This window comes from Rhinolophus sinicus, linkage group LG02 (assembly GCF_036562045.2).
Source record: "Rhinolophus sinicus isolate RSC01 linkage group LG02, ASM3656204v1, whole genome shotgun sequence".
NCBI lineage: Eukaryota > Metazoa > Chordata > Mammalia > Chiroptera > Rhinolophidae > Rhinolophus > Rhinolophus sinicus.
The window spans coordinates 29,755,814-29,781,567 of NC_133752.1; the positions used below are offsets into that span (position 1 = coordinate 29,755,814).

At 40.0% G+C, this 25,754-nt stretch overlaps 1 long non-coding RNA gene across 1 annotated transcript; it reads right to left on the reverse strand.

Moving 5' to 3' along the window:
* Positions 1-1,315: 1,315 nt before the first annotated feature.
* LOC109452755 (uncharacterized) lies at positions 1,316-7,723 on the reverse strand. The gene is made up of 3 exons (XR_002138187.2): positions 7,608-7,723; positions 5,694-6,039; positions 1,316-4,781 (listed from the first exon to the last, which is right to left on the reverse strand). It is a non-coding gene; the product is annotated as an uncharacterized LOC109452755 (long non-coding RNA).
* Positions 7,724-25,754: the final 18,031 nt, after the last annotated feature.

Here is a 25,754-nt window from a genome sequence, read left to right on the forward strand (position 1 = left end):
GGAAGTGGGGAGTGGTGCTGCCACGACGGGGAGGTTCATGAAAGGTGAACAATGACAAATGGCAGTTCACGTTCACTGGTGACTATTTCTTCAGTGCACAAAGAGCAAAAAAGGCTTAAGATTTCATTTAATTCAATGCCCTCATTTTGCCAAGTGACTTGCGAGGGCAGTCAAACCAAGATTTCAGGGCTCTTGTCTCCTAGGTGGGTATTTTCCATTGCTTTGAGTTGGGCATTTTACCACTCAGGTTAAAACACACAGTTTCTGTCTTCTAGTAGCTTACAGTTTAAAGTGTCTATTTCCCAGAAAAAGGAGTAGTGTGGGGGAATGAATTAATACTAAAATGAAAAAAGATGCTTGGTTCTAAGCCTGTGTCACTGGGTGACCATAAGAAAACTACTCAGCCTATCTGTGCTTCCGAGTGAAACAGACAGAAAGGGTGGGCTGGGCTGCTTCTTCAGCATTTCCAAAAGTCAGTGGTTCTGTAGTAAACCAAGGTAGACTCTTTATTGTGGGGTATGGGAGTTGTCAGATGTAAGATTCAATTTTTCATTTGAAAGTGTGATATTGGAATAATAGTACTACCTGTCCTGTTTCTATATCAAAGGTCGCTGTGGCTTCTCACAGTGACATCAAATGCCTTGGCCCTGTACGTCTTCCTTTACAAACATGCACCACATGTCAGCTTCCTGCCCGACTTCTGGTAAATCATCCTTAAATTCCTGGCATTTACCTCATAGAGGGTTAAGCTTCCTCTCACAAACCAAGGGCTGCACACAGAGAGAGGCTACAAAGGAGGGTGTTGTTACTTATTTTATACCAATTGGGAGAAGAGTGCCAAGAGGAGAAAAATGCTGTGGTATAATTTTATAATCTTGATTCATAGATTTTACAGAGGTTTCTTACTCCATTTCCCCCCTCTCTTCCCCATGTCTTAACCATGTCTCCTCCCCACCTAAACCATGTCTAAAAATGTCCTTATTTAGATAAAACAGATTACGCTCCAGCACTGTGTTGAAACCAGGAACAAAAGGTTTGACCAGAGGTGGCACAGACAGGGGTTAGTGATGTTGAACCCTGGTTTCCCAGCCTTGGACCTAGAAGGGTTTGGGGGCAAAAAGTTTCCAGTGGGGCTGCTTTCATCCCTCCCATTAGCAGGACTGAAAAAGAACGTGAGGGAGGTGGAAAGGAGCGTCCCACTCATCCCTCTGCCCCAGCTACCTCTTTATGAGAACCGAGAAAAAGACAACAATCAGTGACTCTGAGAAGTCCTGGGAAATGGCAGCAGGGCACAGGAAACCTTTATTGTTGGAGAGCAGGAAGACACCAGCAACACAGGGTCAGGTTTAGCTAATATCTCTGTGGAAAACAAAGATTGGGGTCTTTGTGAGAGATACTGGGCTGGTCAGTTACATCTTGCAACCTCTTACTGATACAATTTTTCAGAGGTAGAATTCATGTAATGAAGAATTAATGTCTAGGGAAAAAACAACCAATAAGCTGCTGGAAGCTTTCATGCTATTACATTAGGATACACAGACAAGCTGATATAATGCATGTTTAGACAGTCCAGAATGCGGCAATATTAACAAATATTTATTTTGGGACCCAAAGTAGGTATGATCATTTATGTGAAGGGCATGCAGACCTAACCAGCCGTCTTCGTGTGCATTGCCATCCATGCTGTTTAAGGGTCAACTACCTCTTGAGAGTTAATCTGCTTTACTTACTAGAAAATGAAAATGTCTGTGGTCCCATTTGGGGTGGGGGTAAAAACATAATTGGTTAGCTTCAAGACAGATAGGCAGAAGGAAAAATGGCTTTTTCCTTACTTTTTAATCTGCTTTGATGACATGGTAACCAAATAACCAAGCTGTGCATATATACTTAAAATACACTGAATCAGAGTCTCTAGGGCGGGGCCAGGTCATCAGCACTTTTTCTAAAGCTCCTCGGATGATTGTGTTGTGCAGTCAGGGTTGGGAAACCACTTGTTTGAAGTCTCACCAATTTGAACTGGTATTAGTTAGGAGGAAACTTGGTCAGAAAGGGAACACTAGGAAAGGCAAACATGTAAATGAGCTATGAAATATAAAAGTGCCGCTTTATGAATTGCTTCATCGAATTAAAGACATGAAAAGAGCTTTGAGAGTTCAATTATTTCATTCATGCGCATCCAGATAGGAACATTTTCCAGGAATTGATATTCTGTTTGTAATGGCTTTCTGTGCAGAGTATCCAAGTATCTTTCTGTAATCCATTCCAAAACACTGCAATGGATGGAAAAGCAAGTAAACCAGGAATAAAAATGTTCTAGAAAGAGCCTATTTTTACAGAAAATCAACAATGGAAGTAAAAGCTTAAGTTAGGATTGCTTTGAGACTATGGACCATGGGTGCATGGTCATATATGGATATTGCAAACGAGACTGATTTCCCGAAACCAATTTATGAATGCTCTTAGAACTCCCTACCAAAATGTTTCTTCTTAGCTAATGCCAGAGAGGGTATTTTAGCCATTTCTCTGATCTCTTGTAAAGGTACTTGTCAGGCTAGGTTTATAGGTAATTTCCAGGCAATAACAGCAATAAGCTCTAACTTATGCATATTTCAAAGCTGTAATTATTGGAGGAGAAAATTAAAGGTAAACCTTTCACCTTCATTGAGATACAAGAGGATAGAAAAGCTTTATAAAAGGAAAGACCAAAAACAGTCATATAAATGTTGAGATTGAAAATATAAAGTCTGTTTTTTTAATTAAAGGAATTTGGGCATACATCATAGCAAGGACTATTTTCTTTTAACAGCTAGATAGGCAATCAAGTAGGCTGAGCTCCAAGTCTGATGGTCTTGCCCTTTGGTTCCTTTAGGGTGATTTCCTTTTGTTTTTCCTCACTGCACCCAGGAGACCAGTAGAAGTACTTAATTAAGGAAAGTGTGGGTGGCACTGTCTCAAGTCCTAAAGGTTGGATTACCTTCAGTTGATAACAGGTTGTCAATGTGTGAAATGGGGTTCTGAACTCATATGAGAAAGTGCTGAGAGCAAGGTAGAAAAGCAATCACTGAACAATGACAAATGGGATCCAATAGGAGATACAAAACCAAATAGGAGGGAACAACTCCTTAGCTTTCCCACATTGTGAAATAGTAAGACTTTCCCAACTCAGTCTGCATTCAGCCTAGACTTTCCCCAGGGTCACACATGAGGATTTTCATGGGCCCTAGACACTTCTTTGTGAGTTCCTTCCTTTATATATTAAAAAAAAAATACTAAAAATTACATTTTATAGCTATGTTGGTATAAAGACAAATATATTAATATGTTAAAATATTGTCTTTAACCTAAAATTTTTTTCTTCTGTTTTTAAAAGTAATTAAAAGTTTGTGTCATAAAAGTTTTGTAGGCCTTTGGCACTGTGCCTACTGCCCAATGGAGAAGTCACCCCTGCCTGACTGGAGTGGGGTAAAAGAGGAGGGGACTGGCAGAATAAGAATAGCAGCAGGGGAACAAAGCTCCCCTGGGGCTTTCTAGGCCATGTGCAATGATAAGGATGTTGGAGTTTATTTTCATGAGTGAGATGGGATGTTCTCAAGGGTTATAGACAAAAAGGTGACATGATCTGACTTACATTTTAAAAGGATAGTTTTTGTTGTGGAGAATATACTATAGAAGATGAAGAAAATCAGAGAGACCTGTTGGGGCCTATTCTGATATTCTAGAAAAGAGATGATGTGGCTTGCCCGAAGGTGATGGTGGAGGTAGTAAGAAGTGATAGATTATGAATAGACATTAAAGGTAGAGAGAAAAAGGATTCACTAATGGACTGGATGTCGAATGTGATAGAGAAGATTCAAGATGACTCCAGGCTTTGCTTCAACAACTGGAAGAGTGAATTCGTCTTTTATTGAGATGGAGAATTACAGGGAAAATACATTTAGGGTGGAAAATGTATTTTAGGGTGGGACCTGTGAAAGTTTAGATGTCTATTTGACATCTAAGAGAAGATGTCTGGAGTTTACACGAGTGGTTCAGGCTAGAGACAGAAATTTGGGAACATCTGCTTTCAGGTGGTATTTAAGGCCAAGGGAGAGGCTGAGATCAGAGAGGGAATGTCATGTAGATACAGTACAGGAGCGATCCAAGGACTAAAATCTCAGGTACTTCAATATTCAGAGGTTAGGAACATGAAGGGGAACCAGCGAAAGAGACTTGTTAGGAGTGGCCAGTAGAGTAAGACAAGATCCAAGAGAGATTGGTGTCCTGGAGACCTAATGCAGTCAGGTCTATATGAGCAGTTGCTTTCAAACTTGAACCATCTCTGACTGCCTAACATGCGTGAAATAATGGTAGACCCACAAGCTTCCTCCCTGAGGTGGAAGGAAGCTAAGTTTCCAAAGCCAAAAATATGACGGAAAATCAACTTAACGACCATTCCCTCACTTCCCTATTTAATTTGCCATAGATAAAGAAATTTAAATAATCTCTTTTGGTTCAGTTAAGACACAGATATCCCTGAGAGTGAAGAATAAGCCCAGGATGTAGATTTTTTTCTCAAGTGGGAGAGTCCTTTATATTGGCTGGTGAACTCTTCTGGTCACATTTGAAGAGATGTTTTCTCCCTTTAAGCTCTAGCAGGATTCTAGATATTATAGAAGGAAATGATGAGAAGTATGTAACATGACCGTGGTGAGGAATCCACTAGTGAATCCTGCCATACAGTGGACGCGGTGGACACACAGACATGAGGGAGGAGCTCAGAAAAAGGAAAGCATGGTTCAGACCTAGAAAAGAAGAAAAAAAATGCAATCAGAAAAAACAAAATGAAAGAAAAATAATAACCATTTTCTTTGCTCCAGATAAAACCTTACACAACCAACAAAAGTTACATTGAAATATGTCACAGATTTAGATAGACATTGACCGTAAGTCAGCATCAGCATCCAAGGCTGTAATTATAGGGTTTCAGAAGATTTTTTAAAGTACAGTAGAAGAAAGTCTTGGGTCACATTTTATACTGGGATATAGTCATTTTTAAAAGAGCTGTATGAGAAGGAAACACATTGCCATTATTAGAAGACGGGTGAGAGGCAGTGTCTGAAGTCTGAGTAACTTGGAAACAAAATCTTTTAAAAACTGCCTGCTTCTGAGACTACATTCTGACACCAGAATATAAAAACTTTATTCTGTTCAAAGGGGTTAAATTATAAGGAGACAAAGAGAAAGATAATAAGATTATGCCACACACACACACACACGCACACGACTTGTATTCAACTTTTGTTATCAGTACATATTGAGTATTACAATTTTAGTAGTTCTTTTCTTTCTTAAAATGTGTATACATTTGTTAGCATCCCGTGTGTGTGTGTGTGTGTAAAATTTCTCTTTGTTTTATTTTATTTTATATAATATATATAGCAGTATAAAGTAATATAATCACATTACAAAGCTTTGAAAACCTGTAAAAGAAAAAAAAAAATCACTACATCAAACCACCCCAAATAACTTCCATTTTGGACTATTTATTTTAAATCCTTTTTGCTAGGCAAATTTTAAAAATCTGTACAGTTATAATTATCAAATACATAAACTTTCATATCATAATTTTTCCACAGAGCATTAAGACATGAATTTTTAAACGTGGATAACTGCCTTTCTAAACTGGAAATCCCTTGCAGCAGGATCTCACCTACCTTTGGGCTGCAACACTTTCATTGCTCCAAAAATTATTCTCCACCAGCTATGATGAGAGAGTCTATAGAAATCCATGTTAGTCATCTGCCCTACAATAAATTCTCTTTTTTCTTTGCAACCGAAATCCAATTTCTGTGCAGATGTTCACACGTCCTGTATTGGCGCTGATTCCCAATTCCAAAGTGAGTGGGTTTAGCTGATCCTGGAGGTCCATCCCTCTGGGTATGAGCATGAGGCTCAATTCTATCCAGTGAGATGTGTGGAGAAATCTGGGAACAGCTTATTATTTATTAAAAGAGTCATGAAGAAGAGATAGTCCTCTTCTTCCACTGGACATCATCATGCCTGCATGATAGAAAACTCTGGAAGTTATCTTGCAACCAGGAAGAGAATAAGCCAAAGACAAAGCAGAGATGCTTGAGTTGGCAGAAAAGACAGATGGAAGTAACCTAGACACCAACCGTGGTATCTGTACTCTACTTAACCTCCTACTTAAATACTCTTTATTGCTTAATTGGTAAGTTGAGGTTTGCTGTGACTGAAGCCAAAGGCATCTGCACTAACACTGAGCCACTGCCCTCCAGCTGTCCTCTCTCCCGGTTAGGAATTGGCTCCATTACTTGGGTTGCTCAGAGAGAAGGGCCCCGTGAGTGGTTGTCCTTGGCTCCTGATATTACCCAAGAGCTTGCCCTTTTGTAATTGCCACTCATTTTTCTCTGATCTACATCTTTTCCAATTCCCTTCATTTCAGGAAAGAAGCGCAAGGTATATTTAGGATCTGGTATGAAATCTTTACATTTGGTATTAATTTATTCAGTACATTTTCGGGGACTTGCTTCAGTCTTCTATTAGACATTGGAAGTACAAATAAAAATGAGGCATGATATCAGTCCTTAGATGGTCAATCAATATATATTGATTGCCAGTCCTGTGTCAGATGGGGTTATCACTGAGACCAGAGCCTGACAAGAAGAGGCAGACACGTCCCCCCAAAACCCAACTTCAATAGAATGTAGTCTGTGTTATAACAGTGGCATGAATAAAATATTCTGGGACTCAAAAATTGAGAGATGGCTCATTGCCAAAGAGTCAGGAACATTTTTACAAAGAAAATATTTGATTTTGGTGTGCTTTGGTGCAGCAATACTACTTGGATTGGAGACTGAATAAAAGTTTTCCTGTTGTAGAAGTGGAAGAGGAAAGGGCAACTTTGACAGAGAGCATAATATGAATAAACACAGAGAGTGATATTAAACATTTGGAAAACAGTGAAAAGTTCAGGAGGGCAGGAGATATTTGTGAGAAGAGTGTAGGTGAAGCTACAGAGATTGGAATCTGATTGCATATAATTTAGTGGACCAACCTAAGAATTTGGGGTTTTATGTTGTAAGGAAGTAAAACTGCACCAAAGAAACACGGGATATTGCATTAAATATGCAACTTGAAGGCATAACATTTACTTGAAGTCTTGTGATTTATCTGAATTCATGTGACTTTTGCAAGCCTGTTCCATAATATATCTATATTTGATAATATAGACTTAATATACTTTTTAAAAATCTTCAGGTAAAAGTGATGGCTGAGGAAGACATGTCCAGTTTATTCTGTTTTAGTTCTCCAGTGTGCTGCCACAATCTTTGGGGCATGTATCCTAGACTGAGCAGCACTCTGTAGGCAATGGAAGGCTAAAAACTGTTTGTAGGGAGCAGAGAAGGAATAGGGGTAGGTTTTCCATCCCCCCGCCCCACCCCCCAGGAAAGTGTCTCTGGCTTCAGAATGGTGCACGAACTGGGCAGGGACAGGGATAGAGAGAGACAGAGAGACTGGTGACATGTGAAAGGACAGGAAGCACTAAATGGAACTTGGTGAAAAGTGGACTTTAAGCTAAAGGGAGTGTTAGTTGTTTGTCTCACCAGCATTCATTTCCCCTCCTCCCAGCAACAGTCTTGGCTTTAATATGTGGATCTATTCCTCTTCCATTTTCTGCTCACCTGCTCTGCATAGAGCTCCGTATCCAGCAGGAGTGGAGCACATGACTGCCCTGAGCCAATCACCACACTGCATTTTCTGACCACAGAGATTGACTCAAGGGTAGTCATGTGACCCAAGTGGGTTCAATCAGAACCAACAACAGAAAGTATGTTAAGAATGCTGATAGAAAAACGTTTGCTCTTTCCTTCTGATTAAGAAACTAGAAAGATGCAGCCCCAGAAGCTGTTGGAAGCCTCATTATGATTACTAGGCCTCTGAGAAAGGAGTAAGAAACAGAGAAAGAAAGAAAAGAAAAAAGCTTCATTCAATTTAGACAGCTCAGCTATGTGAACAAATAAATCTGTATTTGTTTAAAGCAATTTGATTTGTATTCCATCATTTGTAACCAATAGAATCTTAACAGAGATAGAAGAAAAAAAAACTGTTCTTTTTCTAAATGTTTTATTTGCTGATAATATCTCATAGGTCAAGTTCCATGAAAAACTTGGAAATTTGAAGAACCCTATATTTTTGAAGCTTCACTTCTCCATGCCCCAAATTACCATAATTTTTCAACTACAAAAAGAAAAGGGCTATGTTCTTAAAATTAGATATTTAAGTGGATACAATTACGAAAGACTATACCGGGGATCTCTTTTACACACATGCACACACAAACACGACTTCAATTGTATGGGGAATTTTTGCATAACAGTGATTTGGTGGATAGCAAATGAGAAACAAAATCATATACGAGGCGATTCCTCTGGTAAATCCACTGAAACATACTTTTGAAGCAACTTGCTTTAAGCAATCCATTTTCTATGCATCAGAACAGCAACTAAATACTGGAAATAAAAAAACAAAACTATACATTAAGTAATAGTCTCGAGGCTATAAAACTGTTCAAATCTTCAGTCCAGACATTTCAAGTTGGAAATGCATTTTCAGTCCTGACAGACCTAACACATCAGATTTCAGTTTACTATTATAAGATCAAACCAAAAAGCTCAGAAAACTTCTATCCTTCTCATGGTGGGGGTTCTAAATACAGGGTGTAGTGTGGCCAACAGTAACCAACCCACAAAGAAGCAGACCTCATTTTTAGGATTCTATGGAACAGTTGGATGAAATTTCCTCCAGCGAATCCTCCAAAGACAGATAATAGTCCTATAGAGCATTAAAAGACAAATGTTTTTGGATGATAACATTGATAGCTGTGCAGCAGATGGGCTAAGTGGGGATAGCTATTGGAATAGCTCAGATAAGACTTGATGAAAGCAGAGGTAGTGGGTACGGATATGTGAGGCTTATGGAAAAGACTTAACTTTGACTGAGGGCCTACTGAGTCCGAGACATTGTGGTGGGTGTTTGTCCATGCTGTTGGTTATCTGTTGCATAAACACATGAATGAATGGGTAAATTACTCTGTGTCACCAATTCGTACCCTGTTCTCCAATCCTCCTTCCATAATAACCTTTAATTCATACAAATCCAGTGCCACTTCCTCAGACTAGATACCTTAGCCTGTTGTCCGCTCCTATTGTCCCCTGCACTCTTCCTGTATGACCCTCATTGTACTACTCAAGGTCGGTTATTCCTATTAGACTGTAAGCTTCATGAGGGCCAGGATCATGCCTGTCTTGTTCACCGCTGCTCCTATAAACACATTGAATGGATGGCACTTTGTGAATCTTATTTATCAGTAAGTCTTATCCCCATTTCACATGCGAGGAGATCATCACGAGGAAGCTCAGTGACTTGTGCAAGTTAATAAGGTGCATCTTAAAGTGTGTTATAGAAATGCATGGACATTTCCAAAGTAGACCATTATGAGAAATGCTCCAAAAGTTATGTTTTCATTTTCAGGCCATTTTTATTATTTTTCTGGTCACTTACATATATAAGTACAATTCAATGATATATTGAATACAAGAAATCACTCACGTGCACACACACACACCTGCCCATGCACCACTTTTTGTTGAGCACTCTGTGTATTTAAACCTCTGTCAGTGTCCCAGAGTGTTGAGTTATAAATAAGAATGCCCAACAAGATAATCTACAATATGAACTCAATATTAGCTCTTAGGGGAAATAAAACTGTCAAAAAATCAAAAGTTAAAATAAAAACTTCACACTCGCAGTCAAATAAGAATAATAAAAATGATGATAATAATAGCTAACTTTTATTAAGGGCCAGAAGGGGTCAAAGCTGTGCGAAAGCATGCCATTCTCTCTTGTTCAAGTTTCGTAGCAAAGATATACGGTAGGTCCAACTCATATTCTTATTTTATAGAAAAGTGAACCACCTGGCGAGGTTAATGATTTTCCCAAAATCACATGAAGAGTGAGTGGCAAAACTCAGATCCAAACATGGATGTGTCTGACCCCCAAGCCTGTCCTAGAGAGAGAACAAAACTCTCAGTGCTGCCTCACTCACATTCAAGTCCCATTAAAAGTACATTTTATGCTGAAAAACTTTAGCCTTGGAGCACTAGAAATTTGGCAATTTCCAGATATGTTTGACTTGATTTTAATATTGTTGATCAAAAGCACTTTTTTTTAAAATCTTTTTTTGAGATTTGGAAGCATGACTTAACAAGTCTTTAAATCCATCATTTTCGTGGCAGCAAAACTGGTTTAAAATGAATGTATTTCTTCCTCACTAATAAGGAATAATTTCACTTTGTCTCTCTCCCCTCACCTCCAAGGTATTATCCATCAAAGAAACTACATTCTTGGTACAAGTGTGATCTGGTAGTTTCCAATCTTTACTGTGGGTCAGCATGAGTTAGGGAGTTTTTCATTTTTGTTTTTCGTACTATTGTTGATATTTAAGGCAAAACAATTTAGAAGCAGAACAACAACAAAAAAAAAACACACCCAAAAAACAAGTACTATAGTAAGCATGTGACAATAGCTTTCTCCTTTAGTCCTGCCAACAACTTAATGAGTTAGATATTAGTAAACTGCAGTGCAGAGAGAATGCTACTTGCCAAAGTCACATAGTTGTAAGTGGCCCATGCTCCTAAACGCTGGGCTGCATTGCCTCCTTTTATTGAAGACACCAAAACCATTTCAAATTAACCCCAACTGGATCTTTCCACATTAACTGGGTTATTCTCTTGGTTTACGCCTTCAGATGGTAAAGCTCATCCACATTTCCAATCATAGAGGAGATCCTTATTCCTATTGTTTCTAAATTTTTGCCACGTCAAAAGCTCCTGTGCTAGAAAGAAGACTGAAGTATACTTCATTGTTCTTAGAGAAAATTATACGACAAAATTGTCATTCAAACAGGCTACCAAAAAGTGTGCAGCTGAAAGGGTAGAAAAAAATACTGCACAAGTCAGGTAGTTAATTAATAAAAACATTCTGTTAATGTGGATTTTGTGATGTTGATAGTATTTAGCACTTCTTTGAAATGATTCTTAAATATTTACTTTCTTACCTAATTATAATGTTGTGTTCTGTTTCTTAAAGAAAGCTCTCTAAGTAGGGTAAGCGTTAGACTTCACAGAACAGGATCTGCCCACAGGGAGGAGAATCACATTCATGGTCTGGGCCTCCTAACATCATTTTTAAACCAAGGTTCTAATCCATAAGTAGAGGCAACATACAATTATTATCACCTCCTAAGGGGCCATTTGCCGTTCTAGGTCTGGATTCGAATGCCATGGATAATAAACTGTCTTCTCAGCTTATATCAGCTGCCACACTGTCCTATCAACAAGGGGCTGAGGCTGAGTAAAAAGTAAAGAATTGGACATTCCCATCTGTTTTCAAAAAGAAAACTGTCCAAAAATTCATCATCAAATGAAAGTGACATGACAGGACTATTGGGAGCATCTACTATGGTATTTCCTTAGATTGTTAAACCAGTTAAATTGAACCCTTTTTGTGTTTTCTATGTAAACATATATTTTGGTAAATGTCCCTTAACCAACAGTATACCAAAATCTATTGCGCTTAACTTCTTTGAAGATGATTTATTCAACCACCTCAGTTTTCTGGAAGACATCTGATAGTTCAGGATAAAGTGGGAAAGAGAGTTAAAACTGTTATCCCAGATTCCATTAATGAAAACGGGTACATTTTACACATAGATGAGCCATAGAGGATCTCACTCCTTATTTAGACATGTGTCTACTAAATTTAGTTATATAATTGCCTACCATTATATTTAAAAGAAGTAAGCAATTAAGAACTGGTGCAGCTGGGTAGAAGGAAGAAGGAAGAAAAGCTATGAAAAGAGGACACAGGAACGTAACAGGAATAGGGGCCATTTCGTGTGGGGGCCGACAGTCCCACATATCACAATTATTTCTGAGCACTTTGTATAGTAAATGATGTTCATAGTAAACAACTGAGTCATGCTTAAAAGTTTACTTTTTTCCAGTATTCCTCTTAAAATAATACTTCTAAATCTTATGGTGCTTAAATTTTCAATTACGTAGAATATTTACTTATACAAATATACCAGTTTATTTCACAGTAAAATGTGGCTTTGAAGATAATAAAACTATAATAAAGAGCCACTCTAGACCAGCATTCCACTTGACCGAACTTTTGAATGCTCTCTGTGATTTTTCCCAGGCTCTGCTTGCTTTGGTTGTATTATTTGCATTCCCTGCCAGCACATCAAGAGAGCATTAAAGAGTTCATCTCAGATTAGAGACAGTGTAAGATTAAATATTTGTTGTGTGTAATTCAAAATGTGCATAATCCACACAAGATGCACAGTTACCGGCTGCGTGTCCTGTATGGGGATGGTCGTAAGACCTTCTTCCTTGGGTTTAGGCCCACACTGAGCTTTCTCATTCTTCAAGTCACGTTGGAATCCCCCACTAGATGGTGCTGAACAAGCAGGGAGGACTGGCCAGGAAAGCCTTGCTTTCTGGCTCCCCTCCCCCATCTGGACCCTCATTTCTTGTTCGTGTGCTTGATGTTCCGAGAGAGCGATTGTGCAGGAATGTCTAATGATAACAAAAACCTTTTCAAACATTAGACAAACACAAGCCAAGGTGGGTAAACATCATTAGTAGACTCCCCCTTTGTCTGTTATTAAAAGGAGTGAAGCCTAGTAGCCCAAAATGCCAACTGGTGTGCTTCTAGTTACTGTTTCAATCACGAGTCACCTTCTGAAATACAAGGATTATCTGTTTGGGGTGGAAGACAGGGGGAGGTGTAGAGTAGAAGAACATTTTAAAAAGTGTGTGTGTGTGTGTTGGGGGGAGAAATGTGAATTCGCCTTTGACAGCAAAGTGGAAGAGTTGGACACAAGTAGCCTAGAGTCAGACGCCCTTGTGTTGGAACCTGCATATTTTATAAAAAGAAATGAATAGTTATTTATGCAAGACCAAAATATCATACAATTGCATGGATAGCTCCTCGTAACCATATGTGATACATGTGTCAAGACAAGAAATCAATTTTTTTTTCTTTTCCCTGTGATTAAGACCTTTCTACTTCACGCAGGGAGAATGCTCCTGGCTGTCTTAAACACATCCTGCTAACACAGAAGTCTGCACTTAATCGCTCCTTTTTAGAACACGAGTCTGATTTCAGGCCAGGCAAAAACATGGGGAAGAAAAACGCTAGGAATAAAGTAATCTTTGTTTCCACTTTCACAGTGGAAAAAAAGCATGAGGCATTTGATTAATATTAATACTTAGGTGTTCATTTTAGAGCAACTTGGGGGATCCAGTGACTTGAAACTAACCTCTTACTTCATAAATCTTAAAGAACTTCAAGTTGAAGGAATTTAACTTAAAATAATGGTGTCAAAAAAGGAAGTTAAGCATTATTACTTTACTGTTATTATTGCCAAACCAACTGCAGCAGAATTTCTTGACCAAGGCCATGAATCTACAGTAGCTCTTTCTACAATTGACCAGGACTGCCATAATGCTTTCCTTAGTGCTTCCTCCAGGGAGAAAAGCCATGCAGAAGTGTGCATTATACTGATTCCCCCAGAAGACTGTCTGTGTGCCAGGAAATGTAAAGGATGTGGATGGTGGTTCTGTGTTTGGGGAGGCAACAGGGAATGGGATGTATACATAACACCAAAAGTAGGGGTAAGATCACAATCAGAGGCAATTGCAGCTGTGGGTCGGAGGACATTGTAGGCGGAAGTGAGAAATGTCTGGGGGAGAACAACGCAGCCAGGAGTAGAAATGGGCAGGGATGTGTGTGTGTTTCCAATCAGCCCCAGTTTTGAAGGGGAACTTTGTTTTAGGATGGAGGGTGAGGAGAGTGAAAACAGGTAGGGACATGCCAAATGTCATGCCCATAGCAAAGGTCAAAGGACACAGAAAATTTTCACCATGTGCCATGCTGTGTAAACGCCTGCAGGGCATCAAAGTTGCAGCCTGGCATGCAGCTCCCAAGCAGCTGGGCTGTGTGATCTCTGGTGCCAGCACTGAGGCACCTCTCTGGGTGCCTCCCTCGTGTGAGGACCATCATAACAGCACAGATGTCTGTGGTTGCTGTGCTCTCACCTTGAAAGGGAGAGACTTCTAACACTCAAAATGGCTCCGAGCTGCTAGAGCAGGTCACCATTGGCAGGTGACCTTCATGAAACCAAATTGAAGAGTAGGGAGGCCCAGTGTCAAAATGTGTTAGGTATTTATTGCTGGATTCAAATTACCCCCCAAATTAGCAACTTCAAACAAGGAACATTGGTTAGCTCTCTGTGTGTCAGCATTTGGGAGTGACTTAGCAGGGAGGCTCTGGCTCAGAGTTTCTCATGAGGCTGCAGTCAAAATGTCGGTCAGGCTGCTGCAGTCATCTGAAGGTTCGACTGGGGTCGAGTGATTTCTTTCCAAGGTGGTTCAGTCACATACCTGGCAAGTTCCTCTGGCTGTCGGCAGAGGGCCTGCATTCTTCACCCTGTGGACCTCTCCATAGGGCTGCTTGAGTGCCCTCACAACGTGGCATCTGGCTTATCCCAGGATAAGAATGAGAGAGAGAGAGAGAGAGAGAGAGAGAGAGAGAGAGAGAGAGAGACAGAGAGACAGAGACAGAGAGACAGAGAGACAGACAGAGAGAGAGAGAAAGACCACGATGCTTGTGTGACCTAGTTTGGAAGTCATATGCTATCTGTTAGCAGTCATGAAGTCCTGTTCACACAGAAAAGGAGGGGAATTAAGCTCCACTTCTTGAGGAGAGGAGTGTCAATTTACGGACATATTTTAAAACCACCGCACACACAGAGGATGGCTAGGTGACCGTTGCCCGGATGGCTAGGGCGGAGCCTTAGTAAACTGTATGTCTCTTACAGCCCCTGGAATAGCTGCACGTTATCTCACTTGGGAGCTTCAAAAAGGAATGTCAGCCCCAGCACACCAACCCAGACTAATAAAATAAGAATCCCTGGGGGGAGCAGAAGGGGGAGGCAGAGACGGGGAATCTGTATTTTTAAAGCTTCTCATATAATTATGAGCATAGGGAGGTCTGAGAACTCTGGTCTAGACCAGTGCTGTCCAATGGACATACAACATAAGCCAAATAATGTAATTTAAAAATTTCTAGTAGCCACGTTAGAAGAGTAAAGAGAAACAGGTGAAGTTAATTTTAATATAATTTATTTCCCCAAATATATCCAAACTATTCTCATTTCAACATGTAATCAATATAAAAAATTGAGACATTTAACTTTTGTCATACTAAGTATTTGAAATCCAGTATGTGTTTTCCACATACAGCACATTTCAATTTGGACTAGCCACATTTTAAGTATCAGTACCCATACGTGTCTAGTAACTACCATATTGATTGATCAGCACAGGTCTAAACTGTAAGTCCCATGAGGGCAAGGACCTTGTCTATTTTCTTCACTGCTTTTCACAGAGCCTGGCATGTGGTATCACTCAAGAAACATTTGTTGAATAGACTAATAATGTGCTGATATGAAATTAAAATGATAAATATACCTTCATTCATATATAGTATTTCCAAAAGATGCCAATAATTTTATAGATCCTTTTCCCAAAAAGACCAAGCTGTTATGTACAATGCTGAAACTCTTCACTCAAAGCCCTTTTGGAGTTTTCTGAATTGGTCTGGTTTTCAATGTGAAGAAATCTAAATTAGTTAATTGTGTGTGTGTGTGTGTGTGTGTGTGTGTGCGCGTGTGTGCATGTGTGTGTGTTCCGATCAGTAAAACCTACATACACTTCTAAAGTTCAGAACACAGCCTAGACTCCTCCCTGTCCCCAATGCTTCTGCACTGCCTCCCTGACCCCACCCCAACCCTAGCGCACAGCTCCTGGCCCATCATATTTCTGGGCTTCAGTGCCCTGTAGTGGGAGAATGCCTCGGCGCTCCTAATCAGCCTGATGGCCAGAAGCCAAACCCCGTGTTCATCTTCTTGAGCATCAGTCTGTTTCAACTACAGTCCCAGCACACCGGAAGAAGCTCCTGAATGATTATTATGGGTTGTTGTTGTTGTTTTTCTCTTCAGAATTGAAAGAGTCTCCTAGAATAACCAAAATTCTGAAAACATTGACAACACCAAAGAAAAAGAGTAGAACTCAACTTCAACCAAGCACAGATTTTAAAGATAATATCTGGAAGCTGGAGAACGAGTAGTTCTAAATTACAAATTGACAGGCCTGTTTTTGTTCTAAATTGTAAATGCAATGTTTAAAAGAAATCGATCTGAACACAACGCTTTAGAAACATTAGGTAGAGAAGCACGTAAAAGTCAGTATATGTGTAAACACATTTTGAAAAGGGGCACTTACTTTACCTACTGTTCTGTATTACCCCTTTTCACTTGACTGCATGTTGTGACTGTATTCTCATGACTCTACACAATAATTTACCTCAAGGTTTTTGGTTGGATACGTAAAACTTCATGGAAATGTGTAGTCTTACTGGTCATCACTTATTACAAATGTTATATTAAACACACTTGAACTATAAAAAATAGAGGGGAAGGTCAACCTGACTTCAATAGCTAACACCCCCAAGTATGTAAAGAGTGAAGGAGAGCTTGGGCAAAGTTCATGGATTTTAATATTCCATGGACGAGGATGTTCAATACAACACCTGGTGCTATCCATTGTGGAGTGTGCACTTTCTAGACATCCTAAATTATGTCTAGGAGCCAAGAATTCCATGGGTGGGCAGTTAGAATATTCTGCCCAGAGCTGAATTAGCAAAAGTACTCAAAGTTCTAGGTCAAAGTCATCAGCCAAGTATTTGACTGATTTCAAACAGAGTCTAGCAAACAGGACAGCTGGCTTGTTCTCCCATGTGAGACTGACTCTTCATGCATTGGGTGTCTAAGCCTAGAGTTCACATGGGGCCACTTGGGGGTATTGATGACACCAGTAAGTGGTGGAATGGCAGGTGGGGGTGAGTCAACACAGCTCACATTCACCTCAAAACAAAAGCAAACCCCTGTGTTATGAGTAAAGAAACAGTAATTCTATGCTGGCAGTCCTTTAGGAAGTACTCCATACTCCCAATTTGGTAGATTTTAAGTTACAAAGACCTCAAAGCAAATATTTCTTAGTGATGTGGCACTGGGCGAGTCACTTTAGTTCTCAAACTTAGTTCCTTCATTTGAAAAATGAGGATCATGGCACTTAGTTATTAGAGCTTTAGTAAGAATAAAACAAGATAATCCACACAAAGGGCTTAGGACAGGATCTGGCACATAGAAAACACTCAATACCCAGTAACTGCCATTATTATTTGAAAGGGAGCTATTTAAAGGAGAACTTACCAAATCTAAATAGTGTTTCACACAAGACAAACATATTCACTGGTATATCAAAGTCAGAGAATGTATCCGTAGGAGGAAAGATTGGCCCATGATTTAGTGGGAACAGATTCCCACCAAATCCTAGCTAAAACAATGTTCACCTTCGAAAACATGATACAAGACTAAAGCAGACATCAGATAGGGTGCTGAAAGTTGTTGCTCAGAGACAATAGTTTACCTCCCACGTGGATTCCATTCAGCTTGTTAAGTGCTAAAAGTCAGATCACAGTCAGGTACTGCACCTTATTTTCTGTCCCTGAGGGCATGGTAACCAACCAGGGCACCTGGCCATGAGTCAATGATCCATGTTGTAACGGCAGCTTTGACAATGCACATCCGCGGCATCTCTCCAGGGATGAACCCAGCTTTTCATTTCCTGTTTAGTTTCACATGGGTGGTGATTATTTATGGAGTAGCAGGAGGGAAAGCTTCTTTTTTTTTTTTTTTTTTTTTTAGGTTGAGCAACCAATTATGGATTTTGAGTTTCCTTCTCTAAACAAAAATAAAACTAATAGTTTGATTAAGCTAAGTTATTCCCTCCGCATTTGCTATGTTGCCACTTAGGGTAGTGTCATTACACTTGCCATGTCACAAACACAGCTCCCCATGCTGTCATGGGACTCTTCATAGGATTCTGTCTGATGGTCCTAATTTCACTGTTTGTTTGCAGCCGTTTCCTGCAGTTTCTTTCTCTATCTCTTCTGTCTGGTTGTTGGCTTGTTTCTCTTCTGCCACCATGCCACAGATCCGTCACCCTTCTGAGTTTTTCTAGTTCCTGAAAAGTCCTAGGGATTAGGCCTTTCTTTGCATGGCCACTGTAACTGACTTAAAGCTGTACAAAACAGAGAATTCTCAGTTGGTCCTGGTCTGATGTGGTGTGCAGGCCAGCCCCTATTCCTGCCTTTCTAAAAAGGTGTTATAGAGACTCCAGGAGAATCTCCTGTGTAGTTTCTAGAGTCAGCTCCTGGTTGAGTGTTCCTAGCGAGAGAAGGTCTTCCTGTGATAGTCCACGGTGGGAAGAGGTGGCATCTTGAAGGCCCACTGCTTTCTTACATCCACACAGCACAGGGTTCCAGTAACCAGGTCACATGGAGCTAACTGCGTACATATCCCAGATTCTGGACAAGAATACATACCACACACTATATTATTTATTTATTAAACAGTTATTCTCCATCTCAAAGTATATTTCTATGGGGTTCAAAGTGAATGAGAAGAATGAAATGAGCAACATGAATAAATGGTTTGGAAATATTTAGGAACAATTAAAAAAAATATTTGAAGTCAGGCACAATGCCAATTTTACTCATCTTTAAATCCTGAATTCAGATGTAGTGAACACCATATTCTTGGCCTCCATTCCCAAATTCTTCCTTCTCATTAGGACCCATTTTCCATTTGTCGATCACGCTGTTCCACAGAAGCTGACTAGAGCTGTGGCTCCGGGGGTGACACGCATGAGCTGAGATTAACCAATCATTGTGTTCCTGCCTCTGATCACAGTATTGGCTCAAAAGTATACATGTGACCCAAGCTGGTCCAATCACAGCAAATCTCGGAATCTTGCTGGAAAGTATAGGACAAAGAAACTGCTGGCAACCATCTTGGGACCAGTAGGTGATGAAGCAGAAACTGTAGAAAGCAGAGCAGAAAAACTGATAGCAACAAAATAGCTTCTTCATTTGATATTAAGCCACTGGATCAAATCCAGCCAGAAACCAGCCCCATCTCTGCGTTTTTCAGTTACATGAACCAAAACAGTTCTTTTATTTTTAAACTATTTTGAGTCATGTTTATTTTTATATGGAACTGCAAGTGTCCTCACCAATATACTGTAATGACATATGCCACATAGTAGGTACTCATAAATATTTGTAAAATGAGTGAATGATTGAACAGCTATACCACACTGAAGCTTCGATAAAGATTGAAATATCTTTGTTTTATCTATACTTCAATAATAACTAACACTAGAAAAATTAGGAAATCAAAATTAGAAAAAGTCATCAACCTATAAAGGGTTTGATAGATTTGTTGAAACCCGATTTAATACATCTAGAGATTCTTCTGAATACAAACCACAGCAACCCAGAAGGACGTTACATAATGGGGATAAATAGCCTGATCATCCTGTCTAAAGTTGCAACCTCCCTTGCAACACTCTCTAACACCTGCTCTTCTTTATATTATTATAGCAATTATTACCATCTAACATATCATATATTTTCTTTTACTTATTTTATTCAGGTTTATAGACGCACTGTTGTAAGCTCTGTGGGGTTGGGGATTTTTGTCTCGGAAGATCCACTGCTGGTATCCCCAACACCTAGAGCAGTTCCTGATACATAGTAAGCACTTGGTAAATACTTGACAAATGAACGAATCAATGATAATCTTCCTTAGCAATCAGCAATAAAGACAGGTTGTACATAAGTAATCATTTACATGATACAGGGTCTTTTTCTTCAGGTTGGTCAAGGGTGTTTACTTAGGACCCAGAGACATCTAAGCTATGGGGAGCTCCCATTCCACTAAAGATTAAATGGGAGGTATCAATTTCATTTTGTTCAAAAACCACAGAGAGACATAGTTGGTCAACATATTCCTGTGTTCGCTCATCTATATTCTTATCACTTTCATCTCTAACAGGCCCTGATTTGAGGCTCGTCAGAGCCAATCTCAGTCAATCTTTAAAAAAACACTCTTTTAAGGCTAATAAAACAAACACAGGTGAGGCTGGAATAACAGCAGTTGCGTTTCACCCTAAGAGTACACAATTTCTTTAATTCACCTTCCATTTTTCAAAATAGCCAAGCAATGGAGCAAATTTAAGGAAGGGTTTTAGCTCTCAGGAAGTGCTTTAGCAGGATCATAGAAAACAGATTTGGGATAGGCCCGAATGTAAATGTACAGTCTGTCAAATAAATTTGTATCAGACATGTCGTCAAAAGGACTTTATACAAAGGTCACTTTGATTTCCCAAACCAAAGCAGGAGATATATTTCAAAACATTGCAGGAATTTACTGTACACTACATTTCATTTGGATGTTTCTAAGCTTTTCCCAAATTAATAACATTGTTTCTATAGAAACTAATGCACTTTAAAGGGAAAAATGGAGGCAAACTTAATGGCCAAAAGTGAACAAAATGAGAAAGCCATGTGATAGAAGTCAAATATATGAGGGAAGAGTTTGTCAAAGAGTTTTTCCTTAATTTAAATAACTTTTGATTAGAAAAAAATATCTTCAAGGAGTGGCTCATATATAGTGTGCCATAGGTTTATTATAGTCATGAATTACTTTCCACTTAAGCTTTAAGCAACAGATCATGCTGGAAACTGGGCAGGATCAGGTGAAATGTGAAAAATGACTCCTTAATTAAATAGTGATAAGCATTTAATTGTGCGCTATGACTTCAGATGACTGCTTAAAGGCAGATAAAGCGTTTACTTAATATAAACTCAGAGGGTAAGTTCTGATATCATGTCATAAAGTGATAGGTGTTATCTGGCAAAATCCTGTAACATTGCAGCAAATTGTTTTGCAAGGTCAATGAGGTGATTTAATTTATTCTTTCATGACAAAGAAACTTACTGTAAAAAGTATTTACATATATACATGCATACACACATACATAAGAAAATGTGGATAAAGAAAATATGAGCAGAGTAACTATACAGCATTGGGATCTAACTGTTAATAGAGATTCTTATGGCATTTCAATCAGCTTAAGGGAATTTCAGTGCAGGTATATGAAACAGGATGGGGCAGGAACAGACAGGGAATAGGCTTGAGTACAAAATCATGTCACCTACTGTCTCTAATTTGTCACACGTGAGCACGCCTCCTTGCAATAGTATATCCTGGGGCTGAATCTGCATTCCACAGTCTTTACCCAGGGGACGTTTCAGTTGAATGGGGCTGAGGGAATGATACTCCACAGATTACAAGGATTCTAGGTTCATGTGAGTGGAGGGAATTGACCTGAAAGATCTTTGTTATGTTTTGCCGGGAGCCAGTACTTCAGGGTTGGGTACACACTGGGAAGCTGACACATTTACACAAGTAAATTAACATCCTATCTTGGTTCACTGATGGACTTGGTGAGAACAACAAACTGTCAAATTAATTTAAATAGAGAAGGAGTGAAAGAAATGTAGTAAGAAGGAAAGGGTGGAAGGAGAATTTTGTATATTATCAAGATGCTAGCCTTACAAAGTTTTACAAAAATGTATTTTATATGCTGAGGCAGTGGAGACAGACTAATTCAAATTAGTTGGGTTAGCCTAGACTATGCTGTGGTAACAAATGAACCCCCAAACCTCAGGGGTTCAACACAGTGAAAGCTTGTTTCTCTCTCACACTAAGTTCAACGCCAGTTGGCAGCCACTCCCCTCCAGCCAGAGAGACTCAAGAATCCAGGTTCTTGCCACTTCATGATTCTGTTCTCTCCACACGCGGCTTCCAAGTTTACTGGCTAAGAGAGATGGAGAAGGCACTCTGGCTTTTAAGTGTCTGCCTTGGACATGACACATGTTATATCTTTTCACAGTCATATTGTAAAACCCCAGTTCTGAGAGAATCTGGGAAAAGGAGAATAGCCCATGAATGTTCAGCAAATATGAACTGAATTAGCCACAGACATGAAAGGAAATGACAGAATGGGTAAGTAAAGGATAAATGAATGAATGAGACTGCTGAGAAATGTGAAGAAATAAGAGCAGGAGACCAAACCTTAGCCTCTCCCCCATGGCATTAATGGGTGATCTAGGGTTGACTTCACTTTTACTTTATAAACAATTCTATTTATCTCTTAATTACAAAGTAATACATGTGGACATTTAGGAAAAAAAATTTTTAAAGAATAAAAAGACTATATGTATAACTTTACCCTCATCCCCCATACAATAATAACGTGCTTATGTATGTTTTTTTTCCTTGCTTTATTTTTTGAAGATCCCCTCAAATGGACCCTGTTAGACAGAATTCCTTATTCTCCCCACTGGGAACATGCTGGCTCTCCTTCTATAGGGCACTTACCACATGGTTGACCCCAAAGCCTGCCTGTCTCCCCTGTTGGACTTGAGTTCCTGGGCACCTTTGCTTCCCCAGGACCTGGCATGGATCTGGCATAGAGTTGAATGAATGAATGAATGAATGAATGAATGAATGCTACTTGCAGGTATAAGTGATGGACTGAATGATTGGATGGACCTTTTTCTTGCTCTTTAAATTTTGTGTTAGAATTAGATATTTTCATGCTTCTTGCCTCTGAATTCTGTAGTAAAAATCTTAACTCTTACTTCTTCAGAAGACTTTAGGGACCCTGACTGGTGGGAAGCTGGGATGTGTGTGGGTCTAAGTCTGTAAAGGCTGTAAAATACACAACATTGCTAGGGGATGCCAAAGCAGGATGGGGCCATTCAATGCAGCTAATAAGTCATACATATGGAAATACGGGACCATCTGCTGATGCAAGGGATAAGGGTGGAAACTAAGGGCTTTTCAGAGGCCCATGGGATAAGAAAAGGAGTAAACAGTGAGCTGGGAAGACCCAGTATGACAAGACTGAGATAAAGCTCAGCAGAGATAACTAGGCTCCTCTGAATCCCGACAAATGAGAGCCCAGCCAGCACATTTAAGAAGGTAAAGTCAGGGTCCATGAGACCTTCCAGAAGAAGGGTTTGCTCTGAAGCAAAGGAGACCGATGAGTTGCTGAGACAGAATATGCACTTGTTTTTCTAGGAAACAAAAATACAGCCTTGAATGAAAGACTAAAAACCTTAGCAAGAATAAAGACAGGATAGTGAATACAAAGGACTGGGGTTTGAGATGGAAGGGAGGGACAATCGGGAGAGGGAAACAGGAAGAGCAAGGGCTGTTTAATGTTTGTTGAGTGGAACCAAATGCTTTCAACCTGTGCCAAGCTAATTGAGTAACGTGAGGCTCTGTGCTCGTAACTCACCTAATCTCTGAGTCACCTGTACTTTGCGATTCCCTTGCCTTGTCATATAAACAGTCTGTACACCTCACTGACGATGCGTTCTTGTTCAGGGTCTGCTGGGTGGAAGGGAAATGACTAGAAGAGAGAATGCGGAAGAGGCCAGAACTCCAGGGAGCATCCTGTTTAAAAAGAACAATCCTGATTCCCCCAAGTGATATCAAGAGAACTATTCTGAAAAATGATAAAGGAAGAGAAGAAGGCCATACTTTCTGCTTGGGGCTTGTTTCAGAGGCGGTCGTAGCATTTGCTCTTCTGGTTGGGGTGCTCCCTGTTCTGAGGAAATGGCCCGATCCTGCTTTGGCTACACAGACTCGGCTTTTCCAAGTTGCCGGGGTGAGTCACCAGCAATGCCTACATTATCCCAAAGCAGCAGAGAGAAAGACTGCTAGCTAGTCCTTGCTACCACCATGAAATTCTGGATGGTCTCCACATACTTAGAATATCCCTGACACTATCAAGAGAAAGCAGCCAACTGCATTCCATCCAAAGGAATTCCAATCTTCATTAAGAATTTGGGCAAGATGAGAGATTCAGCAAATGTATTGTCAGTTCAAATTTAGGAAGGCAGGTTGAAGACCCCATGGTAGTGGGAATGGGAGTGGGTGGGAGAACTTTTGCCTGTGGGAAAAAATTCACTGACAAGTAACTGAAGACAAAAAGTTCACGATCAGAAAGCCCAATACTTAGAAATCAAATACTCTAAATCTACATTATAACACGGTAGAGAAACATTTCTTATAAACTTGAGACAATTACAATAAGACTATTAATAGTGAGCTGGCATTAAATTTACATCATATCTAACCCGAAAATTCAGAAAATTGAGAGCTAAGAAAGTGATTTGCTCAAGGTCACACCATTATTAAAAAGGTGGCACAACATGTTAAGATATTCAAATGAACCATCAATATGCTGCTATGAAACACCTGTCCTTCAAAAAAATTGGGGCTGCCTTTCAACCCAAAGACATCACTCTCTTAAAAAAAAGTAGTCCCTCTCCCAAACAAACACAAACAGGACTCAACAAATACAAATAAAGTAGCAACCACCAAAAACATACCACAAAACAAACTCCTCTGGCCCTAAGTTGCATTTTAGAAAAAGAGGTGTTATGACATAAACATTGGCCAAAACTTACAAGAGGAAGAGGATTTGCCTTTCTAGACTTTGAACCACCTGAATCTTAGAACTTGACCATTCCCACATGATTTGCTGTCTAGTATCTACTCACCCAGGGCTACAGTCTTAGGTGGAACCTACAAAGGAGCCGCAAAAAAGGAGGAGTGAGGGGGCGTCCTGATTCCTCCCCTTATTGTATCCTCTCTCTGTGCTGGATCCTTGACTTTTATTAGATTGGTGCAAAAGTAATTGCGGTTTTTGCAATTTTTAACTTTTTAAACCGCAATTACTTTTGCACCAACCTAGTAATTACCCTGCATGATTGCACAACAGCCTTGAAAGGTATCTCGTTGACCTTGCAAATGAAGTTACCAAGGCTCAGAAACACGAAGTAACTGTCAATTTACTAAACTACTGACAGCTCAAGCTGAGATAAACCTAGATCATGTTCTTTTCTCGGTTGTGCTCATAGCTATAGAGTCTAGGACACACCTGGTGTTCAGCTCAGCTTTTAAAGTCCTCAGATCACCCATGTGGGTGAAAACTTAAGGCCCACCTGTGAGAATCATTCTGTACATTGTGGTGGCTTCTTTCTCCTCATAAGAGCAAGGGAGGGAGAATCTACCAGCCTGGTGATAGATCTTTCCAGAAAAATGACCTTGTTTACTTGCAAACAGCATCTGACCTCGTGATGCAGTTGGTTCAGAGCCTTCAGTTGCCTGTTCAGTAGACCCAGCTCTCATCGCACCAGGACTGACCACCCATCCAGCAGCTCTCCTGTGGGCCTCTTCACCTCTTAGGAGCTGACTCTGTCCCCAGGCAGCACAACCCTGGCAGCAGGGTAGGGGTGAAGGAGAGGTCAAGCTTGCTGCCAGAGAGCCTTTCTGTTGAGTTGGCCATCCTTCTTTCTGGCTGACTTCAAAGAGACAGTCCATGCAGTGGTCAAGTTCTCAGAGATTCCAGTCATTTGCGTCTTCTGACCATGGCCTATGCACTTGGTTGGTGAAGGAGGGATCCTCTGCCCTAAAGAATACAAGATGGCTGAACACGTGACACCCAACACTGGACAGATGAAACTGACATCAGTTCATTACTCACAGCCCAGGGCAGGAGAACACTGTGCCACACAGGGCCACGTATGAGTTGCACTTGGGAGCAGAATGAACCAGAAGGGGCGTGGAAGGCAGG